This window comes from Strongylocentrotus purpuratus, unplaced genomic scaffold (genome assembly GCF_000002235.5).
Source record: "Strongylocentrotus purpuratus isolate Spur 01 unplaced genomic scaffold, Spur_5.0 spur5_scaffold_12, whole genome shotgun sequence".
In the NCBI taxonomy this organism is placed as follows: domain Eukaryota; kingdom Metazoa; phylum Echinodermata; class Echinoidea; order Camarodonta; family Strongylocentrotidae; genus Strongylocentrotus; species Strongylocentrotus purpuratus.
Window position 1 is genome coordinate 3,745,291 of NW_022145597.1, and position 7,902 is coordinate 3,753,192.

At 38.0% G+C, this 7,902-nt stretch overlaps 1 long non-coding RNA gene across 1 annotated transcript; it reads right to left on the reverse strand.

Moving 5' to 3' along the window:
- Nucleotides 1-3,554: 3,554 nt before the first annotated feature.
- On the reverse strand, nucleotides 3,555-7,431 carry LOC115922572. Its single transcript, XR_004063483.1, has 2 exons — nucleotides 5,806-7,431; nucleotides 3,555-5,715 (listed from the first exon to the last, which is right to left on the reverse strand). It is a non-coding gene; the product is annotated as an uncharacterized LOC115922572 (long non-coding RNA).
- Nucleotides 7,432-7,902: the final 471 nt, after the last annotated feature.

Genomic DNA, 7,902 nt, shown 5'->3' on the forward strand with positions numbered 1-7,902 from the left:
CTCCATAGCATTAGTGATGGCGACATTCAAATGCTCATAACTTCCTCATTATTTGTCTGATTTTTCTCAAACTTTCTTTGATCTTATTCTTTGATTTTTCTGTTTCCACATAAGCCCACTAATTCCAAAGGTTTCATTCCCCTTTAACAACATAAGTTGCACTTTTACCGCATGCAAAAAAAAAAAAAATTACGTGACTGGAATGTCATTCCGTCATATCATCTGCAAATTTGGGAGTGCCTGACAACCTACGCAGTCACAATGCTTTTGTGACACTACAGATGTTTGAAAAATGAATAGGAATTTCGTGAAGTATTTGAGTTCAGCCATTTTATGAATAATGAAGAACTTTGTGAATTGCTTTTGTTAGGTTCATACAAAATATACATTCTCTGGCACTGTATTTCAACGTGCATAGAGCCACAGGCATCCATAATTATTGAAATATAGTTGTAAATAGCAATCTAGAGAGTAATGTTTGTGTCTATGAAATTGCTATTAACAGTGATTCCTTCTCCTACCAATGGGACTGAGCAATTGCCTCACTAATTAGTCGATTATCGCATCAGTGCGCCTGTAAAATTTAGGGAACAAAGCCTTTTTCTCATCAGCAACTTCATCTAAATCTAATTTGTAATGCTATTCTTGAATACCACTCTGGAGACTGGAATTTTTTGTCTAGCGTTTTTTAGTCCATGCCCTACAGTCCACTAGTGTGGGTACTGAATGTTGGCAGTCATGTCGACGGTACTCGGACCGTACGCTCCGGGCACTTTGTTTAATGCTGCCACATGAGGTAGAACCTGCAGTGTGCCATCACCATTCTGTCAACAGTACTCCAACATTCAGCACCCTCACTGCCATCATTACCGGTTTACTTTTGAATTTGATCATTTAATTGCAGTTAATGTTATGCTATTTCAAATTATGTGATGATATCAATCTATATGAGTCGTTTGTTGGGAATATTGATTTTGAGATATACATGTTACCAACAATTTGATCCTCCCCTCTCTGAAAAGATAATACTGGTTGATCTATTTGTGAATTGAATTTATTAGATCCTCATTGGCATAGTATGCCAATATTTTGTTCAAAACAAACCATACAAAACATACATATTATTTGAAGGGGAAAAAATAACACAAGGCAAAACAAAGTATAACAAAATATTAAATACAGGCTAGTTTAAAAATGCCAAAAAAAGTTATATTGGTCACACTTTCTCTAAACTTAAATTTAAATACATAGATCATTAAAAAATATCCACTTGGCATCCCTGAATGGAAAGTAATTGTTAATCTCTAATTTTTTTGACAACCATGTGCAATTGAAAAAAAATAGCCGCAAGTAGCAATTTTAGATGATTCCCCATAATCCACAACTAGCGTTATTATTATTATTATTATTATTATTATTATTATTATTATTATTATTATTATTATTATTATTATTATTATTATTATTATTATTATTATTATTATTATTATTATTATTATTATTATTATTATTATTATTATTATTATTATTATTATTATTATTATTATTATTATTATTATTATTATTATTATTATTATTATTATTATTATTATTATTATTATTATTATTATTATTATTATTATTATTATTATTATTATTATTTATTATTATTATTATTATTATTATTATTATTATTATTATTATTATTATTATTATTATTATTATTATTATTATTATTATTATTATTATGTACAGGAGAGTGGGCATGGAGGACGAGGAGGAGAGGCTTGCCATGCCATCATGGTGTGCTACAACGGTTGCAGAAGACAGAAGTCGAGTGGAGAGATGAAGGCATACCTTGACAATGACACCAAATGCAGAAGACATACACTTCTAGAAGCATTTGGAGTTGATCCTGAGGGACAGCATGTTCCACATCTTTGCTGTGACATTTGTGCATGTGATTGTAAATGTGGAACAGATTCATGCAATCACCCATCCTTGAAAATTGCTGAAAAAGAACATCAGGGAGAGTTAAAGTGCAGAGAAACATCTGAGGAAGATAGGAGTCGCCTCCAGGTCAACCTTGTTTCGCTGAGAGAATGTAATCTGCAGCATGAGGGCTCTCTTTATTCTGGGAGAGCTATCACCAGTGCCCTGTCATGTGAGGTGATAGACAACATTGATGAAGAAATAGACTACATTGGGAGTAGCGAAATTCTTCAGACGAGGTTTAGCTATTTTATTGACACAGCTGTCTAGTGGGAAATTATCGTTGCCACTGTTGGGCCTTCTGCTGCTGAAGTGATTCAGGAAAGTCACGAAATACTTGAAGACACACCTATTGAACATGAAGATGATGTGCCTCATGAAATAGATATTGATCTCTGAGGACATTTATAGACTTAAAGTTTTATGGTAGTACATGTATTTTTAAACTTGTATGATATTCCCGGAATCGTCAGAGAGGTATGCGGTGGCCAAGACCAGTTGGTTGCGGAACAACCCATGAAAAGGTATGACCTTGTATGATATTCCAGGAATCGTCAGAGAGGTATGCGGTGGCCAAGACCAGTTGGTTGCGGAACAACCCATGAAAAGGTATGACGTTGTATGATATTCTAGGAATCGTCAGAGAGGTATGCGGTGGCCAAGACCAGTTGGTTGCGTAACAACCCATGAAAAGGTATGACCTTGTATGATATTCCCGGAATCGTCAGAGAGGTATGCGGTGGCCAAGACCAGTTGGTTGCAGAACAACCCATGAAAAGGTATGACCTTGTATGATATTCCAGGAATCGTCAGAGAGGTATGCGGTGGCCAAGACCAGTTGGTTGCGGAACAACCCATGAAAAGGTATGACGTTGTATGATATTCTAGGAATCGTCAGAGAGGTATGCGGTGGCCAAGACCAGTTGGTTGCGTAACAACCCATGAAAAGGTATGACCTTGTATGATATTCCCGGAATCGTCAGAATTCTTGACGAAGGTGGAACAAACACAGCCATTTGTTCTTCGGTTAAGAAATCGAATAAGGCCTGAACAACAATTTGTCATCATCAAACGAAGAGCAATTCCTGAGGTTGTATGGTATTCTCGGAATCGTCGGAGAGGTATGGCAAGACACGCTTACACCACGAAACATCATCCAAGGATTGGCCAGTGGAATCCTCTAGATCTAAGTCTGCCAGAAGGAGGAATGTATATGTGTGCCTAAAAATGAACATAGGAGAGGACCACTTCCTGAAAGGTACAAAGACTATTCCCCCTTTTCTAATGTCCAGTGTGGTGATACGTTTTCTCAGTGGAAGTTCCAGATAACTGTATCAGTGTAGGAAGGGGTAAGGGTCATGTAAAAAAATATTATTCAAGATCAAAATTCAGATGTGTACATGTATGTTCTGTATCAACCATTCAAAGTAGAAAGCGACTTCTTTGAATACCGGTAGCCTTTTCCATCATCACATTTAGGGATTTATCAAGTTTCTGAGCTTTGTGCTTCCATTAAGTGTGCTGCGTTAACAGAGGTGACCTGTAAATATATTAGGCTTCAATGCAAAGAACGATTTGTTATCATTCCTCTTCTGCATTAGTTTGTGTGATGGTCAAGCCAAGTTCTCATCAGGAAAACAGAGTTGTGGAAGAAGTACATTGTAGCAGTATTAATAGTTTTATAACCCCTAATACTTTCAAATCTCCTTTACACTCTCGTTTACATGTATGATCATGTTATATACATGTATCAAAATGTCATTAAAGCTTTCATTTACTGCATTGTCCAATGTTCTTTACCATTTAGTATATGTAAAATCATATTCCTGGAAAATATGTCTTTTCATCCATGTCATATTTAGTTACATTTTTTAATTTTTGTATCATTTATACAGAACTGAAAGAAGGAAGTACTACAAACATGCGCAAAAAGCAAGACAACATCCAGACAAGTATATCAGCATCATTATTGACGAAATGGACCAGAAATCCACAAGTATACCCAAATTTTACAGAACGTCCAAATCAGTTTCATCAGCATGGAGACTTCCATCACACATCACCGGAACAATAGTACATGGGAGGGGACAACACATGTTCCTTGACAGCAAAGAATACCCACATGATTCGAACCTTACGGCAACGATCCTTCTCCAGGTTCTTCATAAATATTCTACCACGCTACCAGATACATTATACCTTCAAATGGATAACTGTGGTAGGGAGAACAAGAATCAGTGTCTCCTTGGACTCCGTGCTCTTCTAGTGGAACTCGACGTGTTCAAAAAGGTAAATATAGAGGACTAATCCAATTGAAGTAATAGTTGGCATCAATCTGGACATAAAATTTGTTACCCATTGGCTACTGATGGCTCTGACTATCATAGGTTTAACACAGGGACCACCTGGTTCCTGTAGCCAATGGGTTAATTTGCTTTCCATCAGTACAATCCATAGTTATCAATGCAAAAGCTACCTTTGGATTGAGCAGCAGATGTAGCAGTCACATTTCTGGACAGAATTCTTTCAATCTTGATTTGTGTCACTAGTCTTTTTAGTGGTGTCGTGCATTTGGTCATCGTGTTGGACCTCTTGATGAAGTCACACCCAGTGAAGTTTTTTCGGACTTCTTGTCAGCAGAGATAATTGATAGAATAGTGGTGGAGATTAATCGTTATGCTGACCAGTATTTCAGGAGAGTAGGAGGGAAAGAAAACTTGCCTCCTCGGTCAAGGGCAAGGATCTGGATTCCAACTGATCCAGCAGAGATGAGGGCCGTTTTTTTAGGAATCTTCATGTACATCGGCCTTGTCCGCTTGCCGGCTTACAACCTAGTGTGGAGTACAAACGCACTGCTTAATCTTGGCATCAAGAGCATCATGTCACGGGACCGGTTTTTTGCCCCCGGCCCAGGGGCTACCGTTCAATTGCTGCGTCAGAATATTATTACAACTTTTGGAGATATAATTAATCATACTATCAACTTTGTACTTTTTATTTAGCCAAGAGTTTTTGGTCTAAAGACATCAAGGGTTATTTTTCACTTTAGAAGCTGTGATATTATTTTTCTTCCATTCTGCCTCGATGGGACAGTGAGGAACTGGACAATCTAAGTGTTGTATATAACTATGATTTAGAGCACTTTTGTTTGAAAAACAACAATTGTTATTATTTTGAAAATAACGCTGACTTTAATTGTGACGATAGTCTCTATTCTAGAGATGGACTGCATATACATGTAAATAGAGAAGGTGCGAAGGTTTTATCGGACCACTTTGAAGAGTTTGTATTTAGACTGGTTGCAGGTTCTTTTAAACCAAAAATACACAAAACAAAACAACCAGTTGAGCTGCAGAGGTTGTGGACACCAAGGAAGGTGAAAAAACAGTGCAACCCATGGAAAGAGACAAATCTTGACATTTATATTTATATTTATCGAAGAAGAAAAAAAAGGTGCACCACGCCAAAGACAAAGTAAAAAATGGAGGCCGAAACAGGACATCCTGTTTCTGGATGGTTTCAGGCTGCCAAGATGTCTGTGTAGGGCAGAGGAGCCTCCACAGCTGCAACCTAATCGGTATATCCCGCACTACTGGACAGCTATCCTCATACCCTATAAGGAGATAGGATGGGAAAAAGCGCACACTCAGAGTTCAGTGAAGCTTCAGGGAGCCAGGAGCCGCTATGTGCGGAGGAAGGTGAAGAGAAAAGTTAGGAGACCCACCCACAAGAGGAGGAAAAAACCTTGTGCTCCTGAAGGAGACGATTGCTTTGCAAAGCCACCATTAGCGGATTGCTCTCCTCCTTAGGCCTGCCACCCCTTTCCTGGCCCACCTTGTGCTCCTAAAGGAGATGATTGCTTCGTGAAGCAATAAGGTCATGATTTGTTTTACTTCTTATTACTCACTACTATGAACACGTAGACAAGCCTTTTTCAGAATGTATGAAGGACACCAATACCAGTCAGCCCTCCCTTTTCTTGTTTGGAGCAAAGAGCAACATAGAACAGATCTTCCTTCAAGTAGAGGATTATGCATCTCCTCTCCCAGCTGGCAACATCACCAACGCTTTCGACATACTATTCAAGAGCTATCATGTCTTTAACCTGGAATACCCTGTGCCAGCCGATAACTTCTTTTTGTATCTCCAAACCCAAATCTTTGGCATCAAGAAAGATGGCAAACTTCCGCCAAGAATAAAGTGACCATGCAGGCTTTCAGAATTTCAATGTAAAAGGAGGAATTTTATGAACAAAGTAATTGTTCATCATTTTCAACCTAATAGAGCAGTTCTAAAGCAATTTCAGTCCTCCAAGCTTAGTGTACACAGCAATATCTTTGGGATAACCATTCTTGTCATCTAAATAATCTACCTACCCGGTAGCCACCTCAATCTGAACCTTTGTATTAACTTCTCCAGATCAATCATTTTGAGTCTGCCTTCAATGTAATCTAAGACATTTTTCCCTCCTTTGAACGCTAGTCAATTTACAAAAGCACTAGACCATGATACACTCCCCTTTAATATTATGTTGTTAACTATTATGCATACCTCAACATTCTTTTTTAATTGTCTACTTGTATATCTTGCTCAGAGAACGGAATATTTAGTTTTCAATCCCTGCAATGTACACAGGTCAACGAACATGCAGTAGGTTGTCAACTAGCTCTGACGACTCAGACCAACAGATACCGCTACCATCACTTGGAGATTTAGATAAGGCCATCTCGGCAAAGTGTAAAGGTTTGTGAACTCTCTCCTTCAAACAATTTTTACCTCAATTTTTTTTAAATTTATATTTCAATGAATGTCATGGTAACCTGACCTTATGCAAATTTTGCATACCTTGGTAGTTCATGAGATTGAATGTGTTCCTAGTACATCTCTTTGCTATATCGATTAATCAGATCCGATTGCTAACCAATGTTATTGTAGAGCTTATAGAAATTAAACTTTACAAAGAAGAGCAAATTAAATAGGAATTTTATGGATGTAAAGACTTGACTGCACCCTTTTATTTCTCAATATCCCAGATATTCAGTTATATATGGAGCCTAACATGCTGTTGTAAACCAAAATAATAATTTTTTTATGCAGGGTCATACGAGGTGTCTCTTTCCAATCTAATAGAGGCAAATCGGGACCTTCAGAGGCCAAGGTCCAGAAAGGAGATTATTGCCGCCAAGCGACATTTGGAGAGAGTAGATATTCGGCAGGTCCATTTACTTCCTGTCATGGGTGATGGGCCGTCAAGCAACCCGACAACTGGCAAGCTTCAGGTCCTTGGTGGTCCCCCCTGTGCATATGTCGAGGCGGCTAGGAACGACACAAGGTGAACACCCGGAATCCTATCTTTCTGTGCTACAAACATGTTTATAAATAATTGATAGATAATGCAAAGGAATCTACGACTTGCCTGTCATTTTCAAAATGATCTTGATCATACATTAGTATTTTTGTCTTATGAATTTCTTAAGAATTGAATGAGTTCTGTCCTTTAAATTTTCTCTAATTACTTGACAACGTTATGCAGCACCGAACAAAACATAATCACTGCCAATAATGGTAAGGCTTAATTCTCCAATTAACTGCAATTTGCAATTCGCGATTTGCAGGATCAAAACAGCGCAAGGGAAAAGCAGATGATATTGCAGCGGCAACAACACTCCTGGGCCTTCAAGTACCGACCCATCAAAGTGACGGTGGTAATGTCTTCAAGGGACTGAAATACAGACAGACATATCATTGGGAGACATCTCATCACTCGAGGCTACAATAAGTCGGCAAAAGCAGGACGACGTGATTCTACACGCAAAACTCCAAATGGCACAGAAGCTGATAAAGTCATCTGGACTAAAAGAAAAGAACTTTTAAGATGACAATGTCAAGGTGAAATTTTATACTGGACTTCCATCATGGGCAACATTTTTG